Genomic DNA, 9,275 nt, shown 5'->3' with positions numbered 1-9,275 from the left:
GAATTCAAATCTCAATCCTCCAATGGTGCAGTGAAAGAAAAAAAAAAGAGATCTCAAGGTGAGATTGAGACAGAATTTCCTCAATTCTCAACACCCAAGGCTCAAGAAAGATTTGCAGTGAAGAAAACAAGAAAATCAAAGAGGAAGAGAATTGAATTCCCTTCCCAGATCCAAGTTACAGTAAGTAAATTCCTCTAAGAGGTGCAAATTCAAAAGTAAAAGTTGACGTCCTTTCCTAAATCAAACTAACTTCTATTTATACACTTTCTTCTAATGATCTTCAAGCCTTGAATTGGGCCTTGCCCTTGATGGAATTGGGTTGATAATAGCCTCTGTTGATTGCTCTTGGTGTTGGGAAGAAATCCACTTGTGAACCGGACCATGAACCATTCACGTTTGAGTCAACGTTTGAGGCAAACGTTGACTCAAACGTCTTCGTGAAACCAATTATGCAGCTCGGCCACTTGCTGTCATCCACGTTTGAGCCAATGTTTGAGGTCAAACCTGAGCTCAAACGTGGCTTCTCCCATGCTACTCCTTTGGCCAACGTTTGGCCTAACGTTTGAGGCAAACGTTGGCGCAAACGTGGCTCACTCAATGGATCAAACAGAGGTGCTCTTCTTTGCTTTTATGGCGCCAACGTTTGACCTCAAGTTTGAGGCAAACGTTGGCGCAAACATTGCCAAGCTCCAGAGGTGCTTTTGCTTATTCTTGTGGCACCAACGTTTGACCCCACGTTTGAGGCAAACGTTGGCGCAAACTTGGTGTGCCTCCAGGGTGTGGTTACACTCTTCCTCACGTTTGAGTCCAAGTTTGAGGTAAACTTTGGCTCAAACATGAGTCCTTCCTCTTGCCTCTTGCTGTCCCCTTTTCTTCAACCTTCTTCAAAGTTTTTTTCACCTATCATCAATCAATCAAACGTATCAAAGCTATGCTCCAAATCATGAGATTGTTTCTCTTTCATAATATATGACAATTATAGCACAAAATCTCATGAAAATGCATCAATTTATCCATGGTTGATTGAATCAAAGGAAACATGAAATTCTACCCAATTGGCTTACTTATGGCTCAAGAAAGTGCATAAAACCTATTGAATATCAAAGAAAAAGATTAGCAAAACTAGGCTAGGATGACTTGTCATCACAACACCAAACTTAAAGCTTGCTTGTCCCCAAGCAAAATAAGAATTATGCTCAAAGGTTCTTTCAATTAGAATGGATTTGAAGAATTACATGTACTATCCTGTGAGTGAAGTGATTAAGTGACAGTGGGGTAAACTCTAAATTATATGCTCATGCAAGGGTTTCAGTGCTTACTAGTCCCTACATCTTGGGAGTCTTAAGTCTTAGAACTTTCATCCAAATAATATCATGGAGATCTCTCTATAGGTAATCACCTTGAAGCAGCTTATAGTTTCTGTGCTTTGGCCTTGACTCTAAGTGTCATGTCTCAAAGTGGCTCTTTAGATAAGCTTTCAATCAATACTCCTAAACCAGTTGGTTTTAAGGTATTAGGTGTTGAAGCACCCCTTAGGATTTACTTGCTCAAGCCTCTCTCTTTGACACAGTTCGACCACAAGCATTTACTATGATAATAACTCTTTGAGTTTTTGTTTCTTTCTTCTTTTCTGCCTAGTAATTGATGCTCAGAGCCTTGGACCTTGTTCTCCTTGTTTTTATATCTTCTTTATTTTCTTTTGTTTGCTGCTTCTTGGATCAATAAATGTTCAAAAATCTCCACAATACTTCTTTGAACTCTATGTTCTGCCTATGAGCTCCCATAAAAGTTTTCATAAGCATGCAACCTCAATGCATAATCACACAACCAGAACCACCACTTCTCCTAATCTTTTGCTTGCCTCAAAATTGTTTAATTCCTCAATCCTTCTTTTCGAAGAACTATCATGTGGTGCCCCATTTTTTTGTTTTTTTTTTTGAAATCTTGAGTGCACGCAAGTTTGAAAAGTGTGGTGTTGTGAATAATCAAGCATCTTAATTATTGAATTACAGAAAAACTATACTATGCAGATAGGCAGGGGTATTATATCACTTTCAATCATAGTAGTATCTGATATAAAATAATCACTGAACAATACAACCTTTTGGAATTTACTTGTTGTCCTCTTCCTCATCATCATCATTGCTGGTCTTCACATCCCTCTTTCATCTCTTTGATTGATAATGCTTAATCTTTCCAAAAGTTTGCATGGTGCTCTGCAGTGATATTGAAAGTTTCTTGTTCCCCAAGCACTTAAAAAAAATGGTTAGCATGCATTATTTATTTGTGGGCCTTTGAACTTACTTTGGTGTGGGAACACCAAACTTAGTACCTTGCCAATGGTTCTCATGCATCAGATTAACCATGTGTGAAACTCTTTTTTTTTTCTTTTTCAAAAGCAATAAAACTGAAAACTTAGGAAACAGCAGAATAGTTAACTAGTTTATCTAAATGCTTGAAGCTCGCATTATGCAGAATGTGAGAATACGTTTTATGATGGGATTTTGGTGGAATACCAAACTTAGAATCCTTCATTCTCCCTTATCTTGTTTTGGTGTGCAATACCAAACTTAGCTTCTTGCAATATAGATAAAGCTAATTAACCTTTTTATTAAAATAGCTATGAAAAGAAAACTACCTCAGGTTGGGTTGCCTCCCAACAAGCGCTCTTTTATTGTCATTAGCTTGACATCCTTCATCCTCTGATCATGGAAGCTGAGGCTTCTGTTGCCTTTGGTTTCCTCCTCTTACTGTGGGCTTTCTTTTCTCTATTTCTTCTTGAGAAACTTCTCAGTGGTGTTTTTCTTTGATGACTGTTTCTTTTCCAGTGGCCCTCTTCTCACTTGCCTCTATGATTGCTTTCCCTTTCTCACACCTGGCAACTTTCTCATTGTCTTTCAGGTTGTCTTCAGTGGCTCTGGGGGAAGTATTTACCTTCTCCTCACCCATTTCTGCAAGGTACTTAGCCAGTTATACCATTTGCCTCTCAAGTTTTCTGATTGAGGCTTCTTGCTCTCTACTTGTTGCTTCCTGATCTTGTCTTGCCATCTCTTGAATTTTCATGAAATTTTCCATCATTACCTCTAGACTAGAGATTCTTTGAGAGCCTAGATTTGGTTGTGGTTGTATAAAATGAGATGGTTGTTGAAAGTTGTTTCGGGAAAATTGTGAGGTGTGATGGGGTTGGAATGATGGGTGGTGTGGTGGTATGTAATAGTTGTTGTTGGTATGGTGATGTTTTTGCTGGTTTGTGAAGTTGGGATTGTTGTAATTGAGGTCCCTTGGTCCTTGATTTTGGTGCTCACTCCTCCTCCAATTGGAATGAGTCCTCCAGGGTGGGTTGTACACATCACCTTGAAACTTGTGTTGGAACATGCTTGAGGTACTATTTGGAGAGTGTAATTGCTCATGATTTTGTTGCTCACAGTTAATTGCTCCAAAACCTTTTTCAGATTGATTCCAACCATGGGGATTTTGAGATAGGTTATGTGCATTTGCCATAGCAGTTCGCAGCTCATCGATTTTTCTGTCCATCAGTTCTAGTTGTTGCTGAAGTTGTTGATGTATCTGCTTGCTTTGGGCCATGATTGCACTGACACCTTCAATTTCCACCACTCCCTTCTCTTGTGTGAATGATTGCACTTCTACCTTTAGCATATCAATTCTCTGGGGTTGTTTCAACTTGGCCAGGAAGTCACTCATTAGATCCTCCCATCTGATTATGTTTCCTTGTGGGAAGGCTTCAAGCCATTGAGCAACATCATTCATGGTGATGAGTGGATGCTTCAATTCTTGTGTTGCATTGTTATTTGGGGTGAGGGCACTGCTCCCATATTGACTGGGATTCGTTGGGTTCTTCTCCATGATCTACACAGTCACGGACAGTCCAAATGAAGATTGAATACATTCATGTCCAAAATATGGTTAGAAGATTAGTTGACACAATGTGTCAAACAGTTGATAGACTTGAAAGATTAATAGAAGAAAATTGCTTCTCTCGTATATTCAACAAGCAAAAGCATAAGGATCACACAAGCCAGAGAAACTAGGAAAACTTCACTCTATTGCTAAAGTGACGTTTTAGTTAATTTGAGCAAAAATTCAAACAGTTAGTGGGTTAATTAAAAGTTAAAGAAACAGAAAAGAAAAAGTGCTTGATCTAGATCTCCACTTCACTTAATCATTGTCAATCTAATTCAATCCCCGGCAACGGCGCCAAAAACTTGATGTATGGAAAACGATCCAACACAAAACTCACCGGCAAGTGTACCCAAGTAATAATAACTTACATGAGTAATAATAACTCACATGAGTGAGGTCGATCCCACAGGGATTGAAGGATTGAGCAATTTTAGTTTAGTGGCTGATTTAGTCAAGCGAATCAAGTGTTGAGTTGAGTGATTTGTGATTGCAGAAACTAAATTGCTTGAAATGTAAAGGGAGAGGGGTAGATTGCAGAAAATTAAAGAGCAAAGAAAGTAAATAAGCTGAATCTTAAAGTAAATAAGCTGAATCTTAAAGAACAAGTAATGTAAATTGCAGAAACTTAGATTGCAAGAAATGTAAATGGCTAAATCTTAAAGTGCAAGAAATGTAAATTGCTTGAATTATAAAAAGAGTTGGGAATTGGGATTGCAGAAATTAAACAAGGAAAAGTAAATTGCAACAAGCAGGGAAGTAAAAGATGAATTTAATTGCAGTAGATCTCAAACAGAAAATGTAAATTGCTTGAAGAAGCGTTCAATAGAGAAATCAAAAGGAAATTTCAGATCTCAGGACTCAAGAGACTAGATAACCAAGTCTAGATCTCAATGCCTTTCTAGATCCAATTCAGAAATCAATTTCAACAAATTAAAGATCAAAACAGTAGGAAAACTTGAATTCAAATCTCAATCCTCCAATGGTTTAGTGAAAGAAAAAAAAAAAGAGATCTCAAGGTGAGATTGAGACAGAATTTCCTCAATTCTCAACACCCAAGGCTCAAGAAAGATTTGCAGTGAAGAAAACAAGAAAATCAAAGAGGAAGAGAATTGAATTCCCTTCCCAGATCCAAGTTACAGTAAGTAAATTCCTCTAAGAGATGCAAATTCAAAAGTAAAAGTCGACGTCCTTTCCTAAATCAAACTAACTTCTATTTATACACTTTCTTCTAATGATCTTCAAGCCTTGAGTTAGGCCTTGGCCTTGATGGAATTGGGTTGATAATAGCCTCTGTTGATTGCTCTTGGTGTTGGGAAGAAATCCACTTGTGAACCGGACCATGAACCATTCACGTTTGAGTCAACGTTTGAGGCAAACGTTGACTTAAACGTCTTCGTAAAACCAATTATGCAACTCGGCCACTTGCTGTCATCCATGTTTGAGCCAACGTTTGAGGTCAAATGTGAGCTCAAACGTGGCTTCTCCCATGCTACTCCTTTGGCCAACGTTTGGCCTAACGTTTGAGACAAACGTTGGCGTAAACGTGGCTCATTCAATGGATCAAATAGAGGTACTCTTCTTTGCTTTTATGGCGCCAATGTTTGACCTCAAGTTTGAGGCAAACGTTGGCGCAAACGTTGCCAAGCTCCAGGGGTGCCTTTACTTGTTCTTGTGGCGCCAACGTTTGACCCCACGTTTGAGGCAAACGTTGGCGCAAACTTGGTGTGCCTCCAGGGTGTGGTTGCACTCTTCCTCACGTTTGAGTCCAAGTTTGAGGTAAACTTTGGCTCAAACGTGAGTCCTTCCTCTTGCCTCTTGCTGTCCCCTTTTCTTCAACCTTCTTCAAAGTTTTTTTCACCTATCATCAATCAATCAAACGTATCAAAGCTATGCTCCAAATCATGAGATTGTTTCTCTTTCATAATATATGACAATTATAGCACAAAATCTCATGAAAATGCATCAATTTATCCATGGTTGATTGAATCAAAGGAAACATGAAATTTACCCAATTGGCTTACTTATGGCTCAAGAAAGTGCATAAAACCTATTGAAAATCAAAGAAAAAGACTAGCAAAACTAGGCTAGGATGACTTGTCATCAATGACTCATTTAGGTAGATGCATTTAGAATAGGTTGCATTGCATAACATTTCACCACTTTAACCTTACCTTATTCTTTACCTTGGATTTAGCATGAGGACATGCTATTGTTTAAGTGTGGGGAGGTTGATAAACCTATATTTCATGAGTTATTTTGTGCTTAGTTTGAGTGATTTATTCAATCCTTCACTCACTTATTCATATTAATTGCATGGTTTTACTTTTCCTTCCTTATTATGTGATGTATGTGAAAAACATGTTTCCTAAGCTTTAAAATTAATTATTTTAATTACCTTTACTTCCATTCGATGCCGTGATTAGTGTGTTGAGTAGTTTCAGATTTTCTAAAGGCAGAATGACTTAAAGGATGGAAAAGGAAACGTACAAAAATGGAAGAAAAGTGCGAAATGGAGTTTTGAAGAAACTGGCATCCACACGATCGCATGGATGACGCGATCGCGTGCCAGGAGCGAAAAAGCAGCGACGCGGCCGCATGACTGACGCGGCCGCGCGACTTGAGCATAGCGCATTCGATGCGGACGCGTGACCGACGTGACCGCGCCACAAGGAAAACTCCAGATGACGCGACCGCGTGACCCACGCAGACGCGTGACAGAGGCCACGTATTAGAATTTACAGAATACGTCCCCAGCGATTTCTGAAGCCCTTTTGGCCCAGATCCAGGAGCAGAACACACAGACTAGAGGCTATAAAGTGGGAGAATGCATCCATTCAAGAGGGAGCTCGCATTTTTACTACTTTCCATGATTTAGATTTAGTTTGAGAGAGGTTCTCTCCTCTCTCTCTCTTAGGGTTTAGGGTTCTCTCCTCTCTCTCTATCGATCCAGGTTTTATGTTTCTTGTTTTAAGCTACCCTTTTCACTTTTATTTATTTATTCCAGCACTTGAGTTGATTATTTACTTTTATAATTTAATTTATGAATTATTCCATATTACAGATTGTTATTTGAATTAATGATATTTGAGGTATTTTTGTTATTGATTGCTTTCTCTTTAATTTGTGTTACCATTGTTTCCAATCTGAAGATATTTTATTCCAGCAATTTACTTTTTCCCTTTTTGGTCTTGGTTAAGAAATCAGTAACTCAATATTATCAAACTCAATATAACTGATAATCGCTATCTTGCTAATTGAACTGAACTTCAATAATCCCAACTTTTTCTTAGGAAATAAATAGGATTCGAAGGTCAAACTAATTAGTCCCTTGACTTTTCTTTGTTTTAGCAAAGGTTAACTAAGTGGAATCTAGATTCAACTTTCATTTAAATCACTTGCTTCTCACCTTCTAAACCCCGATTACAACCTTAATAGCCAATAATAAGAACATACTTCCTTGCAGTACCTTGAGAAGACGACCCGAGGTTTGAATACTCGGTTAACAATTTTTAAAGGGGTTTGTTACTTGTGACAACCAAAAATGTTTGTATGAAAGGACTTTTGAAGGTTTAGAAACTATACTTGCAACGAGTATTTATCCGCAAATTTCTAGACCACGCAAAAATTCTCTCATCAAAGTGCGAATGAATATCTTAGAAGCGAAAAAAGTTGAATTGAATAGAAAAACAGTAGTACTTTGTATTAAGTCGTGAGGAATAGCAGAGCTCCACACCTTAATCTATGGTGTGTAGAAACTCTACCGTTTGAAAATACATAAGTGATGAGGTTCAGGAATGGCCGAATGGCCAGCCACCAAACGTGATCTAAAGATGAAACTAAAGATAATCCAAAGATCCGAAGATGTCAAATACAATAGTAAAAAGTCCTATTTATACTAGACTAGCTACTAGGGTTTACAGAAGTAAGTAATTGATGCAGAAATCCACTTCTGGGGCCCACTTGGTGTGTGCTTGGGCTGAGCATGAAGCTTTCACATGGAGAGGTCAATTTTGGAGTTGAACGCCAGTTTGTAACGTGTTTCTGGCGTTGAACTCTACTTTGCAACTTGTTTCTGGCGTTGAACGCTAGACTGCAACATGGAACTGGCGTTCAATGCCAGTTTGCGTCGTCTAAACTCGGGAAAAGTATAAACTATTATATATTGATGGAAAGCCCTGGATGTCTAATTTCCAACGCAATTGAAAGCGCACCATTTGGAGTTTTGTAGCTCCAGAAAATCCACTATGAGTGCAGGGAGGTCAGAATCCAACAGCATCTGCAGTCCTTCTTCAACCTCTGAATCTGATTTTTGCTCAGGTCCCTCAATTTCAGCCAGAAAATACCTGAAATCACAGAAAAACGCACAAACTCATAGTAAAGTCCAGAAATGTGATTTTTAATTAAAAACTAATAAAAATATACTAAAAACTAACCAAATCATACTAAAAACTATGTAAAAACAATGCCAAAAAGCGTATAAATTATCCGCTCATCACAACACCAAACTTAAATTGTTGCATTCTTTTTCTCTCTCTTTTTTTTCGCAAGCTTTGTATTCACTGCTTTTTCTTGCTTCAAGAATCATTTTTATGATTTTTCAGATTATCAAATAACATGTCTCCTTGTCATCATTCTTTCAAGAGCCAACATATTTAACATTCTTAAACATCAAATTCAAAAGACATATGCACTATTCAAGCATTCATTCAGAAAACAAAAAGTATTGTCACCACATCAAAATAATTAAACTACTTTCAAGGATGAATTCGAAACCATGTACTTCTTGTTCTTTTGTTTTTAAAACATTTTTCATTTAAGAGAGGTGATGGATTCATATTCACTACTTTAAGGCATAGACACTTAGATACTAATGATCATGTAATAAGACACAAACATAAATAAACATTTAACATAAAAAACGAAAAACATAAAATTTAAGAACAAGGAATGAGTCCACCTTAGTGATGGTGGCGTTTCCTTCTTGAGGAACCAATGATGTCCTTGAGCTCTTCTATGTCTCTTCCTTGTCTTTGTTGCTCCTCCCTCATTGCTCTCTGATCTTCTCTAATTTCATGAAGGATGATGGAGTGCTCTTGATGTTCCACCCTTAGTTGTCCTATGTTGGAACTTAATTCTCCTAGGGAGGTGTTGATTTGCTAAGTGTTGAGTTGTTCCCAATAGTTATTTGGAGGAAAGTGCATCCCTTGAGGTATCTCAGGGATTTCTCAGGGATGGTGAGCTTCTTCATGCGTCCCTTGAGATCCATGAATAGGCTCTCTTGTTGGCTCCATCCTTTTCTTAGTGATGGGCTTGTGGGCTTGTCTGAGGATATCTCCCTCTATGTCAATCCCAGC

Source organism: Arachis ipaensis, chromosome B05, assembly GCF_000816755.2.
Source record: "Arachis ipaensis cultivar K30076 chromosome B05, Araip1.1, whole genome shotgun sequence".
NCBI classification, from domain to species: domain Eukaryota; kingdom Viridiplantae; phylum Streptophyta; class Magnoliopsida; order Fabales; family Fabaceae; genus Arachis; species Arachis ipaensis.
The sequence above is the reverse complement of the archived record's forward strand: the minus strand, read 5'-3'. Positions refer to the sequence as shown.